The 23,751-nt window shown below is 43.0% G+C and overlaps 1 long non-coding RNA gene and 1 other non-coding gene across 2 annotated transcripts; one reads left to right on the forward strand and one right to left on the reverse strand.

The window, feature by feature from the left end:
* Positions 1 to 11,493: 11,493 nt before the first annotated feature.
* On the reverse strand, positions 11,494 to 21,816 carry LOC139041985 (uncharacterized). Its single transcript, XR_011498123.1, has 3 exons — positions 21,182 to 21,816; positions 20,773 to 20,966; positions 11,494 to 11,728 (listed from the first exon to the last, which is right to left on the reverse strand). It is a non-coding gene; the product is annotated as an uncharacterized lncRNA (long non-coding RNA).
* A 1,290-nt stretch (positions 21,817 to 23,106) lies between these two features.
* Positions 23,107 to 23,178, forward strand: TRNAQ-CUG (transfer RNA glutamine (anticodon CUG)). Its single transcript has one exon. It is a non-coding gene; the product is annotated as a tRNA-Gln (tRNA).
* Positions 23,179 to 23,751: the final 573 nt, after the last annotated feature.

Here is a 23,751-nt window from a genome sequence, read left to right on the forward strand (position 1 = left end):
AGTTTACCACTGCCCCAAAGAAGCCAGGGCATGGAATGGTTCTTTACCCACCAAGGGGAAACACTACAGGCCCCCTCTCAGTCAAAGCTCAGGAAGCATCTAGAGATGAGTACAGACTCAGGAGCTGCTGGCACTGGGCATCAAATAAATGGGCTAATATGAATCTCACGTCAAGCGAGAAGTCAGAAACTTGAAACAAAACTTCTCACATGTAATTGTCCGGGTGAAAGAGCTAGATCTGCATTGTCTAAACAGTATTCACCAGACACGTGTGGCAATTAAGTGCTTGAAATGTGGCTAGTGCAGAGAAACAGTTATTTATTTATTTATTTACTTAATTTTAAGTAATTTGAATTTTGATAGCCACATGTAGCTAGTGGCTACAGTATACGACAGCACATGTTAGAGAATAACCAGTATACCATAAAATCATCTGCTTTCTTTCCTTGTGGCAATAAACAAATTTAATCTCGCACTTAATAACAATTCTGAATGGCTTTCTCCACCTGCTTAGATACAGTCGAATGTCAGTTCAGTCCCGGGGGCCATCTCTTCTGCTGCCTTTGCCTCCTCATTGGATTGGAAGCCTCAGCCAGTGCTGATCTCACAGATGGGGTCTTGGCTGTCTCGGCTGGTCACAGAGCTCCACCCAAGTGATGGCTTCACGCCTTCCCTCCCAAGTTTGACTGATATCGCTGTAGCACTGTGTTGGCCCAAATGTTGTGCACTGAGGAGTCTCTGTGTTTTTGAAGGCATGGGGCAAGTGAGTGAATCCAGGCTCTGGTTGTCGGGAGACCACAAAGAGCTCTGCAATCTTTGTGTGGATTAGGTGATGTAGGAGTAAGACGGTCACGTCAGCAACTGCGGGACGCGGGTAGAAGATTTGTCTCATCCCGAGGACACTGTGTTTGATTCCCAAGAACGGCATTTTACTGACTTTTGCAAAGCTAATTTCTCTACTGCACAGACAAGACTTCAGTATAAGAATGAGAGTCCCAGAAACAAGGGCCTTAGAGGACAGGTAGGGAAAAAGTTTTGAGGTAGGACTTGAACGGTGATGGAGAGGTCTTGACCCTCAATGGGAGCCAAACGGCCGAGCCCAGGGAAGCTCTGGCACCTCAGGGGCTCCGATCTGGACACTATTACCCTTCATCCCCAAGTCCCTCTTGAGAGCAAAAGAGCATCCTGGAGCAAAGCAAAAGCACAACAGGTTTCCCAGTTACACCAGAAGCAGAGGGTGAGACACAACTGTTACAGGCTCTTAACATCAGCCCTGATATCAGTTGCCCCACATTGAACCCAGGGTATACGGGTTAAAACTAAAACCCACCACCCCCTTTCCTGCTTCTCTAGCTACACTCACATGTAAATACCTGTTTCTTTAACCTTGGACTCCTTGAGCTTTACAACTAAATGGGAGTTATAAATTGTTAAAAGCCCAGGTGGCCTGGAGTTGGAGGCACACTAAAGTTCAGCTAATCATGTGTCCTTGAAGTTTGCCGGGAAAGCTGCTGTCAAAGAATATCAAGGAGCAGAGACTTCCCAGACCTCAACTCCTTGACTCCCGGTGAAGGATGCCCACCTGCCACCCTCCTATCACGCCCCCTGCCCCCCACCCCTTGCTGCAAGCAGCCTCTCAAGGCCAAACGCAGGCTGGTAAAAAAGCACCGACCTGCACAAGCTACATGCGCCCCCTCCCCTACCCAAAACCCCAAATAAAAATCCCTACCCATTCCTCAACGGGGAGCTAGCAATTTTTAAGTCATGAGCCCTTGCTTTGCTCCCTGTGCCTGGCATAGTAAAAGCTTTCCTCTCCACGCAAGACTCTGTTCTCGTTATTTGGATTGGCATCGGGTTCAGGGACCGAACTTTCGGTTACACAAGGACCAGAATGGAGGAGCAAAGAGGTTTAGACACACAGAGAATTGCAACAGACTTGTTAACTATATACCAACGGGCAACTGGCTTTATTTAAAGACTGAGAAAGACCTGTCTTCCAACGGTTCAAGGGCTAAATTTTCCGTGGAAGAGTGTCCACCTATGACTGTGCTTTAAAGCCCCCATCATGTGTATACAGATGTTAATATTAAAATTATGTTTAAATGGTAGTAGTAAATGAGAGAGACTTTGAGTTATCTCACGTTTACTCATAAAAATTGGAAACAGTTATTAGAATGTTGTCATTAAAGAAAGACAAAACAGAATTTGTAAAAGACACAGAAGAGAGGAAAAAGAAAAAAATAAAGACAGCTTGGGAATGGGGAACGGTATTTTTCTTTTCCTGGATGAGCAGAAAGGCATCAAATGGCTCGTCTGACGGCTTGTTCTGGTTAAGCTGACAAATTCATCAGGTGAACAATTTTGGCTATTAGTAGATGCTCCAAAAATTCTTGAAGGCCTGGCTGTGGAATGAGTGGGGCGACTTTCTTTGTGTAATACCTGCCAGTGTCTTTCCTTTGGCACCTCTGAGTTAGTTAAGCCTAATTACGCTATTTTCCTCATCAGGATTTCTCAGTCTCATCTCTCCCTATTTTGGGTTGTAATTATTCATAAAAGAGCAGTGTTGACCATGAACACTTCAATCTCTCTTTGACACAATTAACAGTTGGATATCAGCTTAAAGTAACACTTGTGAGCAACATTTAGGTAATCAGATATTAGACAGTGAAGGAAAGTCAAAAACCTGAGGACAGCAAGAAGATCAAAATAAATATTTTGACCTTACTTTGCATCCCAGCGTAGGTCAAACCAGAAGAATAAGTATCAACATCACTTTAGCAAAAACCAAGAGACTTCCAACATTCATTATTGAGGCATAATAAAGGACGAAACATGTACAGTTCAAACCTTTACCGACATAAACCGACCTGAATAACTACTGATGTAGCTCAGGCCATGCTGAGGTGTAGAACGTTTCCAGACCCCAGAAAGCTTCCTCATGACTCTTTCCACGCAAGAGCTCACAGAGTCATCTCCACTCTCACCACCTGCTGACTTCTATCAATAAATGTTAGTTTTTCCTGCCTTTTATTTTGATATAGATGGAAGCATAGAGTATGTACTGGCTTTTTTTGTGGGAGAGGGGCATAAGTCTGACTTCTTTCATTCAACATTACGTCTTTGAAATTTATCGGTGTTTTTCATGTAGTTCTTTGTTTCTGTGTGTGTTCCTTGTATGAATATATCTCAACATATTTATTTATTCTGCTGTTGTTGGGCACATGGGTTATTTCCAGTTTAGGATATTTTGAATTGGTATGAACATTCTTTTATATGTCTTTTGGTGGACATACACATTTCTCTAGGGCAGCCCATTCTAATGGAAATATTATACCAGTCACAGGAATTTTAAACTTCTAGTAGATACATTTTAAAAAGTAAACTGAAAGAGGTGAAATCAATTTTACTAATATTTTATGAGACCTACTATATGCCAAAAATATTACCATTGCAACATGTGACACTAGCAACATTTCAAGTGTTCAATGGCTACATGCAGCTACCATATTGGACGGCACAGGACTAAGGTATAGAGCTAAAAGTAGAATTTCTGGGCCACAGCACATAACTGTGTATGTATGACCCTTAGTTGATACTTCCAAAAATTTTTCCAACATTGTTGAACTTATTTATACTCTTACCAGAAATGAATGAGAGTTTCCAGGGCTCCCCAGCCTGTCAACATTTGGAATGGTCAGTCCAAATGTTGGACTGACATTTTTTGGGGGCAGGTTTACTGAGGTGAGAGTTACATACAGTAAAGTTCACCAACATTAGATTACACTACATATTTTTCAATGATATCATTTCTTTGCAAAGCTGGATTTTGGTGGTTGCTGTGATAAAAAGAAAGTACCATGCAAAAAAATCCATGTCAAATAGGAAATGAAGGTGGTAATCTGAGAAGCTGTGTAGTGCACAACACCAAGGTATACGATTTTGAAATGTCAGAACACTGAAAACAACAAACCGCTCTATTGGGCTTTTGCAGAGAGTCAAGAGAACCCATAAGAACATCCACAGTGCCAGCCACATACCCACAAAGTATGGAAATCTATGGGAACTCAGCAAACAGCAGCATTCCCCAAGTAAAGTGATACTTTTGTTGTCAGTCAATATATCAGGACTTCAGTGCAAACAGGAAAGAAAGAGAGAAAGAGAATTTGCAGGCAAAGATTGATCATTAATTAAATGAATTTAATATTAATCAAATGTCTAAAGTTAACTATATATCTTGAAACTATAACTTAAGCTGACACAAGTTGGAACATGAGAATTTTGGAATCATATATTGGTAAATATGGAATCATAGAGCATATCTAAAAATATTTACCGAAAATTGTAAGTGAAACAATTAAGCCCCTCTGGTTTCTAGAATTACAAGAATTTGCCCACTTTTAGAAATATTGTCTGGTATATTTAATCTACTTGAACACATGAATTTAAAATTTTATCAATTGAAATACTTGTATATTCTCTCCAGAGGAAGATAAAGTATTCTGATTTGTTTCTGAGGAAATATATTCGCAAAAGAGAAAAATTCCATCGATCTACCGGGCATTCTAAAGGAACTAACTGTGGTAAGTAACATTATTTAAGGTGGGAACAGAGGAAATTATACCTATTAACAATGCTTACTGGTGAGGGAAACAAAAGGGAATAATTTTGCAACATGAGGTCCTTGAAGGACCCTCACTGCTAAAAATTGGAGTAATTCCATGATACCCTTTTGAGGCACACAAGACATTATCTTTTCCAGGGTATATACCTGTGCATGAAGTCATTGTTCTTTATCCATTTTATTAAGGGCTGAAGTTGCTTACAGTTCTGGAAATTATTAAATCTTGATTTGTATAGTTGTCAGAAGTGCTCATGTTGCTGCTTTAATTGCTTGTTTGTAATATGAATGTCTTTCCTCTCCTTTCTGTAATCTGACTTAAACAATCCTTAAAGGACATTAATTTTTTTTTTAAGCTATTTAGAAACTTGAGTATACCAGTCAAAGTAAGTTCCTCTTTGCATGCTAGAAATTCAGTTTTCTTACTGTGCTAAGACCCCCTTTAATTGTAGAAATTGATTAAAGCTGAGAGTTCCTGTGGAGGGACCATGTGTATTCAGATGATCCTTATTTATAAATATTCCACTTTTTGCAGAAATTGACAACATCGCGCCCATAAAGTTCTCTCACCGGAGAGGCAAGATGTGAACAACTTCTCATTGCGACAGTCTCAAGTACCAGGAAAGAATCCACAGCACAACAGGCAATCAAAAAAGATTCACAGGGGCACCCCCGTGGTCTAGCGGTTAAGTTTGTGCAGTCCTCTTCAGCGGCCTGGGGTTCGCTGGTTTGAATCCTGGGCGTGGACCTACACACCGCTCATCAGGCCATGCTGAGGTGGCGTCCCACGTAGAAGAACTACACGGACCTACAACTAGGATATACAACTATGTACTGGGTCTTTGGGGAGAAAAAACAAAAGAGGAAGATTGGCAACAGATGTTAGCTCAGGGCCAATCTTCCTCACAAAAACAAAAAACAAAAAACTCTCAGACTGGATTAGCTGTCTTCTACTACCTAACAGGAAAAGGATCCCTGTGAACCACTATTAGCTGTCCAACATATGCAGTAGAATATCTCTGTGTAATGTTCAAACATCCTTCTGTTGTGTCTCCCCCTTTGTTAAGTCAGAAGGGCACCACTCCCCTTATTAGAGTATCACAGATAGATGTACAGAAAGATTGTGGTGTTGGCAAGTAAATGAAGAAAGGGACATTGACAGAGTTGGAAAATAAATTGGAATGTAATTTGGTACCCCTTCAGTGGAAGGCAAATTTGCAGGATATACTAAAATTAGAAGCATGTAAACACTACAATATAGTAATTGCACTTGGGGTGGTCCACACTCTAGAAATACCTGCATAAGTAGCCAAAGATATTTGAACAAGAATGAGGGTTGCATCATTACTTGTAATCATAAAACCATGAAACCAACTTAATTTAAAAAGCAATATGAGGTGCCGGCCTGGTGGAACACCGGTCAAGTTCCCACATTCCACTTCGGCTGCCTGGGGTTCGCTGGTTCAGATGCCGGGTTCGGACATGGCACCGCTTGGCAAGCCATGCTGTGGCAGGTGTCCCACATATAAAGTAGTAAAGTGGAGGAAGATGGGCATGGATGTTAGCTCAGGGCCAGTCTTCTTCAGCAAAAAGAGGAGGATTAACAGCAGATGTTAGCTCAGGGCTAATCTTCCTCAAAAAAAAAGAGAAAGAATTGCTAGCTCTCCATTGAAAAGTGGACAGGGGTTTTTAAAGGTTGGGGAATGTGGCTGCTTGTAGGGAGGGGGGTCTGTGGCCTTGCTGGTCAGCACTTTCTCACTGGCCTGTGTTTGGGGCTGCTTGCATGGGGGAGGAGGAGATAAGAGATTCTGCAGATAAGTGTACTTAGTTTTCTGTCTCCATGGTGGATGGTGGATTCTGGTGCCAGGAAGACAAGGAGTTGGGGTCTGGGAAGCTTTAGTTTCTCGACATTCTCTGGATATTATCAGTTTCCCTGTAATAAACTTCAAGGACTTGTGATTAGCCACAACTTTAGCAGGAGCCCAGCTTGACACTAACCCAGCTTTAACAATTTGTAACTTCTTTGCAGTTGTAAAGCTCAGGGAGTCAAAGGTTAAAGAAACAGATATTTACATATGAGTGTAACTAAAGAGGCAGGGGAAGGGGTGAGTGCTTTTAGTTTTAACTCTATATATGCTTGGTTCAATGTAGGGGAACTGATATCAGGGCCAGTATTAACTAAAAGCCTGTAACAAATCCAATACTAAGGGCCCAGACCCTTCAGGAATGAAGGCTTTGGTCACCTCACCTGGTAAAAAGCAACAACCAGCTGAGGTGCTTGCCAAGGGCAAAGGGAATATGGAATGGGCAGGTGGAAGAAGATAATTATAAATACCAGCTATCACCATGTGGCCAGTTACAGAAACAAGGACTATAACTGTCATGAGAATTTCTTCCTTATCATGTAACATAAGACGTAGTGACTTTCTAACACAGTATCCAAGTTTTGTTCGCTTTATATCATAGTATTTAAGTTATAGGATATCAAAGGGAAGAGTAATATCATCCAAGAACTATGCATCCTTTTCTGGGGAAAAGAGTTAGTGCTTTTCAGCTGTATGCAGGATAGTTGTATCACGTTAGGCAAGAGTATGACCTTGTTATTGCCTTTATTCTGAAATTAAGTATGGTTTTAGGAGACATATATGGGTGTCAAATTGACAAGGGGTGGACTTGTGATGGTTACTTTCATGTGTCAACTTGACTGGGCCATGGTGCCCAGATATTTGGTCAAACATTTTTCTGGGTGTTTCTGTGAAGGTGTTTTTTGGATGAGATTAAAATTTAAATCAAAGAACTTTGGGTGAAGCAGGTTGCCCTCCATAATATGAGTAGGCGTCATCAAATCAGCTGGAGGTCTGAATAGAACAGGAAGACTGGCCTCTTCTAGTAAGAGGGAACTCTCCAGCACCTTGCCTTTGGATTTCATCTCCACCATCAGCTGTCCTGGCTCTCCAGCCTGCTAGCCTGCACTGCAGAATTTGGACTTCCCAGGCTTCATAATTGTGTGAGTCAATTCTTTATTACATAGATAGATAGGTCCAATTAGATCTGTTTCTCTGGAGAATGCTGACTACTACTCTTTCTTCCTTTCTTTCCTTCTTTCCTTCCCTTCTTCCTTCCTTCCTCCCTCCCTCCTTCCCTCCCTTCCTTCCTTCACCTTATATTCTCGTTTCATGCATGTTATACCTTTTGTAATTGCCCCACAGCTCTTGGATATTCTGTTCTAGTTTTTCCTTCATTTTTTCTTTCCTTTTCATTTTGAGGAGTTTCTATTGATGTATCTTCAAGCTCATTAATGCTTTCCTGGGCCATATCTACTCCACTGATTAGCCCATCAAAGGCGTTCTTCTTTTCTGTTTCTGATTTATATCACTTCCTTTTGATTCTTTCTTAGACTTTCCATCTCTCCGCTTAAATTACCCATCTGGTCTTGTATGTTGTCCACTTTTTCCATCAGAGCCCTTATGACATTCAGCATAGTTATTTTAAATTCCTGGCCTGAGAATTCCAAGTTTCTGTCATATCTGAGTCTGGTTCTGATACTCGCTTTGCCTCTTCATACTGTCTTTCTTGCATTTTAGCATGTCCTGTAATTTTTTTGTTGAAAGCTGGAAATGATGTATTGGGTAAAAGGAACCAAGGTATATAGGCCTTTAGTGTGAGGTATTATGGTTATCTAGCTAGGAGTTAGGCTGTGTACTGTTTGCTGTAGCTGTAGGTGTCAGAGACTTAAATTTCCTCTAGTCTCCTTGTTTTTGCCTTCCCAGTTGTCTTTGGGTTTTCCTAGAGACTGCTTTAAACGAGTCTGAGCCTTGTCATTCTTTCCATGGCTGTCCCCCATTATTATACAGGAGCCCTAATGATATGGTGGTAAGGTGTTGGGGAAGGGAAGTGCGCTGTAGTCCTATATGAGGTCTTGATCTTTTAGTGGCCTGTGCCCCTGGACTGTGATCTTCACAAGAGCTTCTCAAGTTTTTTACCCCCTTATGTGAAATGGAATGGCTACAGGGGGCTGGAATTGGGTATTTCCTTCCCCTACACTGGTTAGGCTCTGGAAAACTACTTTTCCTTGAGGGCAGCCTTTTAAGAAGGACAGAATGTACTGGGCATATTCGTAAATGGTTACTTTCCCTTCCACCTCCGGAAGCAAGAGGGGGTTTTTCTCTGATCCTCACCCTGACAGTCTCTTGAGAGTCCTAGAGATAAAACTCATGAAAGTATGGGAGCCTCCCTAAAGCTGGGCCCCCAGGAGTTTTTACCTCTCAAGCCATCCCCACTCAGCTCCAGCAAGTGGTCAATTGCCCTTTAAGTGTTAATACCCAATGCTGCTGGCTCTAGTGATGTGGTTTCTGATCCAGGCACTTTGTGATTCCTTGTCTCTCCAGTTTTGGGGGTGTTGGCTTGCCTGTGACCTCAATTCTCTGATGGAACTAAGAAGAGTTGTTGATTTTTAGTTTATTCAGCTGTTTTTCAGCTCTTTCTTTCTTTCTTTCTTTCTTTCTTTCTTTTTTGCTTGGGGAACATTCACCCTGACCTAATATCTGTTGCCACTCTGCCTCTTTTTTTTTCTCCTCCCCAAAGCCCCAGAGCATAGTTGTATATTCCAGTTGCAAGTCCTTCTAGTTCTTGGGTGGGAGCCGCCACTGCAGCATGGCAGCTGACAGAACAGTGCTGTGGTTCTGTGACTGGGAACCGAACCCGAGCCGCCCAAGCAGTGCGAGCTTGGAACTTTAACCACTAGGCCATCAGGGCTGGCTCTATTCAGCTGTTTTCTTGTGAGCGTGGTAGTGATGAGTTTTAAGCTCTTCATACATCTGTTTGGAATTCCTGGGTCATTTGTATTTCCTAAACTGTCAATAAATATCACATAAACCCTCAGTTTTATTATTTTTTTTGAGACCCCTCGCGTGGAGTTCTCCATCCTGCTCACATCTGTGATTCCTCTTTAGGCTAACTGCATACCTGTCATCCTGAAGCTTCCTTTCCCTCTTCTATTATTTTGAATCTCCTGTTTCTTGGATGTAATGTCTTCCTTTTCTTGGTTTTTGCTCTCATTTTACTCTAAGCAAACATCTGTAATATACCCTCACACATGTTTGACAGTTTTTCTGTGAGTAAAATTGTAACTTAAAAGTCGTTTTAGGGGCCGGCCGGTGGTGCAGCAGTTAAGTTCGCAAGTTCCGCTTCTCGGTGGCCCGGGGTTCACCGGTTCGGATCCCGGGTGCAGGCATGGCACTGCTTGGCAAAAGCCATGCTGTGGGAGGTGTCCACATATAAAGTAGAGGAAGATGGGCATGGATGTTAGCTCAGGGCCAGTCTTCCTCCGCAAAAAGAGGAGGATTGGCAGTAGTTAGCTCAGGGCTAATCTTCCTCAAAAAGAAAAAAGTAGTTTTACTGGATTTTCCCCCTAACATTAATGTTATCAAGTATTTCAATGACATTCTGAGACCTAACCTTTTCTACAGAGCCTTTTTTTCTCTAGAGGTGCTTAGGATCTTTTCTTAATTCCTGAAGTTCTGGCAGTCCTATCTGATGTATCTTACTGTGGTTCCTTTCTCCTCCTTTGGTTGGGCACACCATCAGCCTTTCAAGAAGAGACAGTATGTCTGTAAGGTGCAGGATATTTTCTTATCATGATTAGTGAATAATTTCCTCTCCTTTGTTTTCTCAGCAGGTGAGAGAATCGGTTTCCATTGGTAGTGGTTTATTATACCCTATTCACAAGAAACCATGTTTCTTTCATGAGAAATATTCATTTGCTGTCCTATGGAAATTATTGCCAGATACCAAATTATAAAACATGCACATAGAGTAACACCCTAAAGTCTGAAGAGACAGCAAAGGAGGGATCCCAATAGAGAAGCTCATTTTCACCCTCATTCCCTAATTTTCTAGGAGTTATTTCCAGAAATGCTAACCTATCCCAATACCCTGCCAGAAGAAAGAGAAATGTCATATTTTGTTATAGATAACGAGTTTCAGGATTGTTTCTTTCACACTCTTGAGTCCTTGGAACTTGCTGAAGTCAGTACACTTGTGCACCAGGAGAGAGTGGACAGTGTTTTCTACCTTTCAAGAGATGTGGAAGAGGCTTTTTACTCGGAGCTTTTGTGGACCATCTGTCAGTGCACATTGTGCACTGGAATCTATGATATCACTGCTCCCCCTGACTGCAAATTAGCCTTAATGTGCTTGCCATTAAAGAATAACATCACTACAGGAGCAGTAAAGAAATGTGAGACTCTTCTGGCACCTGCAGCCTCTGCATATTTCAGAAAACAAAATACTTCAAACAATGGATCAAATCTCCCAGCATCTCTGACTCCTAAAATTCAGTTTGGGTGGACATAACCCTTTGAGTTTTATTTCTTCGTTGGAGTTTGAAAAACTTGTTCTAGAAATGAATCAGTTTTTCTGTTATATGCTACATGTACTTTCTCCAATTTTACACTTTCCCTGCAATTGGGTGTGCAGTTTTATATGTGCATAGACACATTTTCATATAGTCAAATATTTTTCCTTAAAAAATCTTACCTACAATTTGCTTATGGGCATGTGTCAAAGGTCCATTTCAAGCCTTTCTCAAGAGAAGAAGTTTATAGCTAAGCCAATTCAAATATTTCTGTGTTGATAGATAGAAACTATGAAGAGATTCATTGCTAATCATCGTTAAACTGAATACAGAAGAAGAATGTCTGGGTAAAGACAATTACATTTCTTGTGAAAATGCTTCAAGGCTATTTGGTTCCATCCCAAATGAATAATCAGCTGAGTAGGGTTTCCAGAAGGAACTCTTAAACTTATTTATTTTACTTAGTATGTATTAATGTTTTACTGCAAATGACAACAAACCGAATACTAATGATCTCAAGCCAAGAAATGGAATTTATTGGTTCTCAGGAGAATCACCCAGAATGCAGAAGCCCCACCAACAAGGCCCAGCACTCTGCAGGACAGTGATGTGTGATGATGTAAGCCACATCCAAAGTCCCAGTCCTGGAGCGAGTTGTCTCTTCCTGGCGGTACCTTAGAACTGACATAGAGAGGATCCTTCGTGAGGTGCCCAAGTGCAGAGAAGGTCATCTGTCAGAGAGTGGACCAGGTTTCCTGGAGGAGGTGGGAGGGAAGGCACCTAGGGTGACAAGGGACCGAGCACCAGGACCCAGGCATCTCCAAACACCAAAAGGACTCAAGGATGCAGGAATAGAGAAATGCAGGAGGGTGAACACTTTCAAGCAAGGCTTCTGGGACCCTTAACTGGATAATGGATTTTCTCCCCATGACTTGCTGCACTTGCAATTTTCCCACCTTACTTGATGCTAACTCCATCTTTTCAAGTGCTCAGGCCAATAAATCTTAGAGTTTTCCTTGACTGATGTTCTTTCTCTCACACTCTACGTCCAATTAGTCAGGGACTCCAGTCTTCCTGAACACTCAGGTGCCAACTCTGATCTGTACAATCTCTTTTTCTGCTCTCTGAAATTTGGTAAACAATTCTGATAAAGGCAAATAGATAAATTCAACTCAGGACCCTGGGTTCACTCAGCCTTTAGGGTTTGACAGCCTTAATCACAGGATCATTGGGCTGGGCCCCCTCTGTGCCTTTTCTTTGGCTCAAAGTGAAGCCTTTTGAAGCCTATCCTCAAGATCAAAGTAGAGGGCTGGACAAGATTCACCAGGCAGGGCTGCTCTTGCTCCTTCCGGAGATTTTTAGGCACTCTTCCTAAATCCTCAAGAATCTAATTTTTCTTTTCCAGACATAAAGCTCTATAGGTTTCTCCCAGCATTAATCAGTGCCAGATCTGGAAGAGATCATCTAGGAGCATTATTCCCTTGGTCCAATGCACTTTTCTAGAAATAGTGTGATGACAATTTACCTGGAATCACAACTCTTTTATGAGCATACTTTTTGTTGCCTAAAATATTCCCGTTGTCATTTATTACCTGTGTGACTTACACTCTTTTCTGTATGGTCATGCTTTCCAGCTCAGGGGTGCTTTTCCAATCATAGAACTAGCGATAACAGTGGCCTTGCTAACACTTTTTGCTAACACTTAGCCCCATCACCCGGAAAATGTCATAGGATTTGACAGGTAAAGGATCATAGGACTGTCCCTGTTGCTTGATGTTATGGATTGAATTGTGTCCCCTGCCAAAATCTTATGTTGAAGGCCCAACCTCAATGTGACTGTATTTGGAGGTAGGGCCTTTATGGTGGTGATTATGGTTCAGTGAGGTAATAAGGACGGGGCCCTAATCAAATAGGACTGGTGTCCATATAAGAAGAGGAAGAGACACCAGCGATCTCTCTCCAGGCACAGAGAAAAGCCTCTGCAAGGACAATGAGAGAAGGCAGCCTTCTCCAAATGCCAGGAAGAGAGGCCCACCGGGAACTAATTCTACCAGCACCTTGATCTTGGACTTCTGGCCTCCAGAACTGTGAGCAAATAAGTGTCTGTTGTTTAAGCCGCCTAATCTGTAGTCATGCCTGCCCAAGCAGACTAATATAATTGATAATTGGGCTGCGTTCACCTATCTGGCTACATAATGGGAAGTGAAAGTACCTTTAGGAATAAGCATTATCAAATTGGATGGTATAAACATTGTGTCTTTTGCACTGATATTGCCTTCCTTAGTTACATGTACATTCAAGCCTGGGCCTGGGACCACAAGATCAGGCAAAATGAAAAAACCTGGAAGATGGGAAAGACATAAATTTGCATAATTGCATCCTGTCCTCACCTTCACATCTCAGCAACTTTTTCAGTGGAGTCTGCACCTTATATACCTTCAGACTCAATCTGAGTACACAATCATTTAAACAATGAAGCCAATTTTTCCAATTTTCGCCATGACGTGCTTGGAGAAACGAGTATTTCAGTTGCCCGGTCCCATTTTCATCGAGACCACTTCTCTGAGGGTGATAAAGATGTGGTGTGTCCATGTAATATTATGTTTCTTTGTCTTTTCTCCATGCCCAGAGTGTCTTCTTCACTCTGCTAGTCCACATTTGACCACAAACTGGAATCTCAGAAAATCTTAACTGCCTCTGGAAAATCTCACCTAACTTAACCCCAATTGCCAACTTGTACAAAGATTACTATGGTAGTCAAGGAGGAAGAGCCCCATTACAATAATTCAGCTAGAGCTGTGGATGATAATTGTGTCAACTGGCCATACCAAGGTTTCTCTTCCGCACTAAGTGTATAGGGCTAGGCTAATTGGCAGGGATCTTCAGGGTGCTCATTACCCCCACCTAAAGCCCTCTTAAGAAGCTGTCATCTGTTAAAGGGATTTATGTGGTGTGCTGAGGGGAAATTAGTCCCAAAGTAGGTGAAAAGATAAGGATTCTATAAAACAGAAGTGTAATTCCATATATGCTTAAGATAGGGAAAGTTGTAAGTAAAAGAAAGTTGTTTCTGCTCTAACAACAAGATAAAAGCTGGGTGACCTACAAAATCATATCTATTTTGAGCCCACCAGAGAGCTGAGGTTGTAAGACCACTGGGTAAACTGAAGTCCAAAGCATCATTAAACCCCTCCAGGGAGGAACATGCACATGAACCACTTCATCTTTGGCAGTAACTGAAAGGGAAAGAGGGTGTCCATGTAAGTTAAGGAGAAAATAACGGAAATTTTAACCATTTCTTAAAGACCAAGTGTGGGCTATCATGATAGCCCCTCTCTCTGAGAGGCCCAGATACTAGGCAAGTTTTTGCCCATTTGCCAGGTTTTCTCCTCAGGCCTCTACCAAAGGCTCACACATATACAAAAAGTGGGGCAGAGCAAGCGACTCCCTCGAGGTCGCCTCAGTGTTGCAGGCATGCAGATCATGATCAGTCACCACTGTGGCAGAGGTACAAAACCTGGTCACTTCTCTCATATGACTTGAAAGTCATCTACCATTGGTGTTGGAGCTAGGAACCCTGCCAACCTTTGGTCCCATGCATAGGTCAGCTGCTGCTGGGGCAGGGTTAGAAGCAAAAGCTGTTGACCAATGGATAAGGGGCAGGAGACCTGTTCTTGCCCAAGTCTTGCCATGACTGAGTGGCGGAGGCCCATTACCACAAGAGGGAGATCACAGAAACACTGGGGTTCAGGCACGCGTGGCCTTAGCTTGCTACACAGGGCCTGCCTAAGACTGAGGCTAAAACAGGAGAACTGAACCCTCCCTTTTCCTCCATGAGCCTTGGACTGAGAAATGAGCAAAGGCAGTCTAATCCACTTCTAGAGGAGAGGCAAGAATACAGCAAGAGACCCCTCTATGATGCAGGCGTATCAGAGCTGAGTGCAGCAGAAATGCCGAGAAAAATCCCTGCAGCACCTCAGATCTCACACTAAGCCCACAGTAAAAGCCATACACTGAAGAAGGAACTAGAAGCCTGTGGTGCACAGCAGCTAACTAGGGCAGCAATAAAATCCAACACCAGCTCAACTGCTTGCTTGATTTATTCAAATACCTATACTAATGGCCTGACAGAAGAATAGGCACAATTACTTACGGGTGTAAATACTGTTAACATAATTCAATTGTTCTTTTTACACACAGTGTCTAGCATTCAGTCAAAGCTTATAATACACATATACACATAGAAATTACTATTGTCATGAGTTAAAGCAGTCATCAGAAGGAGGCACCTAGTAGTTGGACAGGAATTGTAAAACACTGTACATTAACATCTAGAATCTAATGCTGTTCTTCTTAAGCAGGGTGATTGCACTCTTCAGCTGTACATTTGGCAATGCATGGAGACATTTTAAATTGTCATGACTGGAAGGAGTGCTACTGGCATTTAATAGGTTGACTTCAAGGATGCTTCAAAATATCCTGTAATGCAGAGGACAGTTCCCTGCAATAAAGAAGTGTCTGATCAAAAATGTCAAAAAGGCCATTGATTATAAGTGCTGAGGGAGCAGAAAAGGTTGACCATGTGCATGAACAGTTGAAGAATTTCATCTGAGAGATGGAAAATATTAAAAAGAAGCAAATGCTAGTAACTTTTTCAATGACTTTAGAGATGAAGAACTTCTTCACCAGACTTACCTACAGAGTGGACACAGCAGAGGAAAGAATTAGTTACCCTAAAGATAGGCAATAAAAATCAACCAAATTATGATGCAAGGGAAAAAAGTTAGTGACAAAAAAATAGAGAGTGCAAAAGATGTTCACCAACATTATATGGTTCCACGTTTGTATAATTGGAGTTCCGGAAAGAGAAGAGAGAAAATGGGGCAGAAAAAATATTTGAAGAATTCTCCAGAATTAATGAAAGACAAAAAAAATCACACATCTAGAAAGCACAAAGAACCCAAAGTACAAAAATAGAAGGAAAACACACTGAGACACGTCCTAATAAAGCTGTGAACACCAAAAAAAAAAAAAAAAGAAAATCTTGAAGATAGTCACTGAAAAGGAAACATGTAGATGAACAAAAATAAGGTAGACTACAGACTTCTCATCTGAAACTATGCAATCCAGAAGACATTGGAGCAATATTGTGAAAATACTGACCAGAAAAAATAACGTCAACCCAGAATTCTGTACCCAGTGAAAATATCTTTCAAAAGTGAGGATGAAAGGAAGACTTCACAGACTAACATGGGCTGAAGGAATCCACTTCCATCAGACCTTCACTATGAGAAATGTTATCAGAAGTTCATCAGCTAGAAGGAACATGATACCAGATAAAAAGTATGGATTTACCCAAGGAAATGATGAGCACAGAGATGGTAATAATGTGCATAAACATGAAAAGCATTTTTTCTTTTTAAAATCTCTTTAAAAGTAATTGACTGGATAAAGCAAAATATTTTAAAGTATAATAGGGGGGTTATACTGAACGTAAAAATGAAATATATGATGGCAACAACAGCCAAAAGGGTGAGACAGAGAGAATGGAAGCATTCTGTTGTAAAATGCTTACCCAGCACAGAGACAAAGAAGGACACTACTTTGTGATATGGAGATCATTTTTCAAGAAGATATACCCATTCTGGGAAGGTATCTAACCCAATAACAGAGCTTCAGATTATGTAAAGCAAAAAATTAATAGAACAGAAAGGAGAATTAGGTAAGCCCAAAATTATGATTGGAGACATCAATGCTCCTATCTCAGTAATGAACAGAACAAGTAATCAGTAAGCATATAGAGGACCTGAACAACACTGTCAACCAGCTTGACTTATGGAATGGCCCATCAGCTACAGAAAAATACATTTTGCACATGAACCATTTACCAAGATAGACCACATTCGGAGTTGTCCAAAAAAAATCTAAAAAATCGTAAAAGGATTGAAATCATGCCAAGTATGTTCTCTGATGACAAAGAAACAACTGGAAACCAATGATGAAAAGTTTTTAGGAAATCTTCAAATACGTGTAAATTAAACAGCATTTCTTAAATAACTACGGTCAAAGATGAACTTGCCTTGTGGTTTTCAAGGAAAATTTTAAAATATTTTGAAGTGAATGAAAAAGAAAGCACAAACTAGCCCAATTTTTCTGATACATTCCCTAGCAGTCTTAGAGGAAAATTAAAGCAGAAAGTGCTTATGTTGAGGGGGAGGGAGGAAGAAAGTTCTCCAATCAAGGATCTATGTGTCCACTTTAGGAGACTGGAAAAAGAAGAGGAAATTAAATCTAAAGCAAGCAGAACAAAATAATAACATGAGAACAGGAAAAATGGAAATGGAATATAGAAAAACAATAGAGATAAAACTAAAAGCCTATTCTTTGAAGAGATTAATAACATTGATTAACATCTAGCTAGATTTCTCCAGAAAAAAAGAGAAACAGCACAAATAATCAGCATCAGGAATGTAAAAGGGTAAACTAATAGAGATCCTACAGACCTGCATTGTCCAATACAGTAACCACCAGCCACATGTGACTAATAAGCACTTGAAATGTAGCTAATCTGAGTTGAAATGTGCTGCATGTGTAAAATACATACTAAACTTTGAAGAGTTAACATGAAAAAATATGTAAAATATCTGACTGATAACTTTTATATTGATTACATGCTAAAATGATAATATTTTAGATGTATTGGATTAAATAAAATATGTCGTTAGTTTCATCTGGGTTTCAAAAGGGTTTCCATGTAGCTACTGGAAAAATTATATGTGGCTCATATTATATTTATACTGGACAGGGATGCTGTTGACCTTAAAAAAATAATACTGGAATATCATAAACAGCTTTATGCCAACAAAATCAATGACATGAAATAGACAGATTTGTTGAAAGACATAAACTACCAAAGTTCACTCAAGAAGAAATAGAAAAGAAAAATAGTGCTATATTTATTTTAAAATTTTGATTTGCTGTTAAAAGCCTTCTCACAAAGAAAATTCCAGGCCCAGATTATCGCAGTGGTGAAATCTATCAAACATGCAACCAATTAATAATAACAGCTCTATGCAAACTCTTCCAAAACTAGAAGAGGAAGAAATACTTCCCAATTCATTCTTTGAGGCCAGCATTCTGCTGATAGCAAAAGCAGACAAAGACATTACAAGAAAACTACAGATCCATATTCCTCGTAAACGTAGATGCAAAAATTCTAAACAACATCTTAGCAAATTGAATTCAACAATATATAAAAAGGATAATGGCACATGTGGAACTTGGGTATATCTCAAGAATGCAAGGTTGGTTTAACATTTAAAAATCAATCACTTTCATTGATTGACATATTGAAAAAAAAAAAATTACATATCTATCATTATATATACATATATAATCATTTCAACAAATGCAGAAGAAGCAGTTGACAAATTACAACATCCACTCCTAATGAAAGTTTTCAGCAAACTAGGAAGACAAGGGAAATGCCTCAACCTGATAAAGGATATCTATGAGAAACCTACAGTTAATATTTTACTTAACTGTAAAAGACTAAATGCTATCTGTCTAAGATTAGGAAGAACACAGGGATGTCTGCCCTCACTAATTTAGTCAAGATTTTCCTGAAGTTCTGGCCAGTGCAATCAGGCAGGGAAAAGAAATAAAAGGCACGTAGATTGGAAAGGAAGAAGTAAAACTGCCTTTATTCACAGACAACCTGATCCTCTACGCAGACCGTCCAAAGGAATGCAGAAAACAAAAATCTACTACAACTAGTAACTGGTTTTAGCAAGGCTGCGGGATACACAATCAATATATAAAAATTAATTTTACTTCTATATGCTAGCAACAAACAATCAGAAAATGGAATTCTTTTAAATGCCAGTTACAACAGAATCAAAATTTAAGAAAACCTATGTGCTAAACACTACAGAACATTGCCAAGGGAAACTAAAGAAGACTTAAATAAACGGACTGATGTCCTTTGCTCATCGTTCAGAAGACTCAATATTATTACGATGTCAGTTGTCCTCAAATTGATCTATAGAAGCAATGCAATCCCAATCAAAATTCCAGCAAAATTGTTTGTAGAAATTGACAAACAGCTTCTAAAATTCATACGGAAATGCGAAGGACTTAGGAAAACAACTTTGACAAGTGAGAACAAAGTTTGAAGGCTAACACTACCTAACTTCAAGACTTACAGTGCTACAATAATCAAGAAAATGTGATGTTTGCATCAAAGAAGATAAATGAATGCAAGGAAAAGAACAAAGTGTCCTGAAAGAGACCCACACATATAAGGACAACTGATTTTTGAGAAAGGTGCATAGGCAATTCAGTAGAGAAAGGACAATCTATACAGCAAAGGGTGCTGAAACAACTCTCTGTCTATCTCTCTCTCTATCTCTCTCTCTATTTACCTACCTACCTATCCGTGTATCCATCTACCTATGCGTCTATCTGTAAAAAGAACTTTGACCCGTATCTCACAATAGATGCAAAAATTAACTCAAGATGGATCATGAACTTAAAAGTATAAACTCTACGATTATAAAACTTCTAGAAGAAAGCACAGGAGAAAAATCTTTCTTAACTCCTACACCAAAAACACGATCCATAAAAGAACAAATCGGTAAACTGGACTTCATCAAAGCTGAAACTTTCTGTTCTTTCAGAGACATTGTTAACAGAACGAAAAGACGAGCCACGGACTGGGAGAAAAGATTTTCAAAGCATATGTCTGATGAAAGACTTGTATCCAAAATATATTTTTAGAAAACTCTTAAAAGTCTGTAGCAAGAAAAAAAAACCCCACAATATTTAAAGGTGGACAAAAGGTTTGAGCAAATGCTTCACAAAGTAGATATACATGTGTCAAACAAGCACATGTAAAGACACCCAACATCATTAGTCATTAGGGAAATGAAAATTAAAACCACAGTGAAACATCCCACAAACCTACTAGAGGGGCTGACATTTAAAAGAGCGACCGTGCCGAGTGTTGACAACGCTGTCGAGGAACTAGAACTTCCCAACCCTGCTACTGGGAATGTGGCATGGCATAACCACCTGGGAAAACAGTTTGGCAGTTTCTTTAAAAGTTGATCATACACCTAACATAGTGGCTGGACTCCAGCCGTTCCACTCCTACGTGGAGAAAAGAAAGCATACGTCCATGCTAAGACCTGTGCACAGATATTTCTAGCAGCTTTATTCTTAATAGCCCCAAACTGAAAACAAACGAAATGCCCATCAACGAGCAAAGGGATAAACAAACTGTGGTACAGCCACACGTTGGAATTCTAGCAGTTAAAAGGAATGAACGGTTATTGATACATGCAACGAAATGAATGATTTTCAAGATAATTATGCTCAGTGAAATAAGCCAAATAAAGAAGTCCATGACGTATCATTACATCTATATAAAAGCATTAGTATTTTAAACTAATCTCTAGCGACAGAAAGCAGCTCAGTGGCCACCCGGGGAGAAGCAGAGGGAGGCACTACAAAGGCGCGTAAGGTGGCTTCTGGGGTGACGGACATGCTCACCATCTTGGCGGTGATGGTTTCACTGGTGTATATTTATGTCGAAACTTACCAAATGATACATTTTTAATAGGTGCACTCCATAGGGCGCGTATTACACCTCACGAAGGTAATATTTTCAAGGGATAGGAAATAGATCGGGGTGGGAGAATGCTTTCCTTGAAAAATGTCCTCTCCTTCCTGCTCCCTCCTACTTTCCTTCCTACTACACCATGTTTGTATGTGTGCGTGTTTGGTTTTCTTTGGAACCGACCTTGTCTCGCATCCCCGGTCCCTGCAGCTTCTGCGTCTGTGCGGATCCCTGTGCGCCGTTCCCGAGGTGGCCACGAGGGGGCGAGGTGGTCCCGCCCGAGAACCCAGCGCCTTTTTCTTCCTGGAGTTAGTAGCAGGGAAGGATTCCGGCCGAATCACATTTCCGCAAACTTGGGTGGTCAGATGTAAGTGGTGCTGGAACAGAGGTTCCTTACGTTTAGTCGCTGCCGCCTCGGGGTCGTCCTGGGTCATCCTGAGGCCCACGCTGTCCGGACCCCAAGGAACCGGCTGTGGACGCTCAGTCGCCCACTTCGGGGCCACCTCACTCAGCCTCCCAAAGACCCGCGAAGAGTCCTGACCAGAGAGAAAAGCATTCGTGCTTCTCGCGTGGGTGGAAACTGTTCCCTCACCTTCCTCACAACTGCGGAAACCCATCGCGAAGTTCTGGCGGCGTTCATTCCGGGCGAGGGGAGGAGCAGCGCGGAGGGGCGATCGCGAAGGAAGAAGGAGATGCGGGAGGACCAGAAGGCCGGGGAAAGGGGACGAGGGGAGAGAGAGCCAGGAAGACGGAGAGCCGAGGAGAGAGGGCTGGAGCAGTAGAACGGGAGGAGGAACAGAACGGGCGAAGGAGGGAGCGCGGAGAGGCAGAGGAGGAGCGGGAAGGGGAGGGGGAGGAGTCACATTCCCAGGCGAGTTCGGTTCACCGGCCGCCCTCACTCCAGCTGCCGCCAGCCACGACCGCCACAGCCCCACCGCTGGCCTCGGGCTCTCAGCCCCAACGTGCATTCGCCCCTCAAGGACAGTCTCTCCGCCCGTCGTGGTTCTAACGTCGTTTGATTCTCTCCCTGCCCCTCGTCAGAGCCCGGTGCTCGGTTCTCCGGGTTTCCCGGCCTTTCCTTCTGTGTGATCTCCCAGCGTCCTTTCAAACAGATTCCTTTCCTTCTTAAGTCGGCCGGAGTCCGTTTCTGTTCCTTGCAGTCATAGACCTTGGCTGATCTTCCCGTCCTGCTGGAGGAGTGCTCTGTGGTGTTTGTTACCGCTCGACGTCTTGGTTTTCCAGGAGGACGCGTCGGCGTCCCCTCACTCTGAGGAGGACAACTTCCTCCCCAGAACCAGAGCAGCCCCTTTGCCTCCTTCCTCCTTCATTCAACCCTCACCTAGTCTCTTGGGACAAACTACCTCTTCCAGCGACGCTGGGCGTCTCTCGGACTCTGTTCTTTAGTCAGCCGCTTTCTTTTCGCTCCGGTTGATGCTAGTTTTTCTGTTCCGTCTATTGGATCAGGGGAGAGACGGCTTTGGGACACAGTGAAGAAATAAAGGGGAAGATGAAATACACAGATTGTGGTTTTGGCGTATAATATGAACTTATATCTATTACCCGTGTAAATATGTAGTGTGGTGGTATTTTGAGTACATAAAAGCTGCATACACTGTGAAGGCAACTTGGGTCCACATCCCCTACGACCCAGCGATGAAGCGCTCTTGGGTGCCCTGATAGTGTACATGTTTTAAATCCGTGCAGTTTCCGCGTCGTGATATATTGAGAAGGTGGGATGGAATTGACTTGGCCAAGCTCTCAGAAGAGAGTCTGTGGCTGTATAATTGTCAGGGCCCTGCCTCGTGGCCTCCACGGTGGGCGGTTGATTTTGAGTCACCGCAGGTGAGTATGGTCTGGTTGGTCTGAGTGTTTGATATAAACGTTAAACACGGTTGATAACTCTGTATCGTGAATGTAACAACTATGCGTTTGTTGTAAGAAAGAATTACAACGACCACAACAAATCCCCCAGAGGTGCATGAAGAAGAAAAGGAAAGCTCCCCCGCCTCCCCACCCCGCTCCACTGCGGACACACCGTCGTATATATGACGTGGAGGAGGCGGTGGCGGCTTTGGGACGTGCTGGGTGCTGCGCGGCCAAGGGACCCAGGAAGTCCCAAGTCCCGCCCTGACAACCGTCTGCCCTCTCTGGGCCATGGGAAAAGTGAGAAGGCAACGAAGAGGAAAGCAAGGCTACTGTTTGCAGAAGTGTCACCTCAGGACAGGAGACTCTGGTAAACTGAGGCGGAATAGGCGGCTTAGGAGGGAGGCGTCAAGGGCTCCTCTTCCCGGGCCCGAAGCCCAAGAGTGGATCTCACCTCCTTTTCCGAGGTGCGAGTGAAGTGAGGAGAAGTCAATCAAAGGAGGGGGGCGCAGAGAGAAAGCGAGGCGGACGGCCACGCACGCAGCTCCACTGTCCCGGGAAGGGAAGCCTTGGGAGTGTGCGCGGGAGCCGCGGGCGCCCGGGGAGGACTCACCCGCCCGCTCTGGCGAGCGCGGAAGGCGCGGCTCCCGCGGGGGTTCCATGGTGTAATGGTGAGCACTCTGGACTCTGAATCCAGCGATCCGAGTTCAAATCTCGGTGGGACCTTGCCCGTCCCTTCAGGATGAACGCCACTTTTTACTCTTCAAACCGTGTGCGGTGTCGCCCTCGCGCCCCGCTGTCGCAGAGGAAGGTGCGGGGCCCCGGAAAGGAAGCTCCTCGGCCCGCGCTGCTCCCGGTCCCTCGCCCCTCCCGCTCCTGCCGCCGCGTCCCCCGCGCTCTCCCGCCTCCTCCGCGGGAGTCGGGGTCCCGGACACCGGGTTCTGTGCGGGCGCGTCCACACGGACAGGGCCGGCGTGGCGGGGTCCCTCCCAGCCTGCGGTGCCCCCGCTGGCCCCGCGCAGCTCTGCCCGTCGCGGCGCCTCGGAGGCCCCGGCCCCGCCGCCCAGGGTCCCGGCGACCGAGCCAGGGCCAGCCCCTCGGCAGGGTCACCCTCGGGCCTCGGGGCCAAAGGCAGAGGCGGCGTCCGCTCCGTCCCGCACCACGAGGGGTCCCCGCGCGGCCCGTCTTGTCATTGGACCCAGTGTCTCCTTGTGAGGAAGGGGTCAGGAGGAGATGCTGTGAGGCGTGGCCAGCGCGGCCCTGGGGGATGGTGTCTGAGCTTTCAGGTCGAAGGTTTGA

This window comes from Equus asinus, chromosome 25 (assembly GCF_041296235.1).
Source record: "Equus asinus isolate D_3611 breed Donkey chromosome 25, EquAss-T2T_v2, whole genome shotgun sequence".
NCBI classification, from domain to species: domain Eukaryota; kingdom Metazoa; phylum Chordata; class Mammalia; order Perissodactyla; family Equidae; genus Equus; species Equus asinus.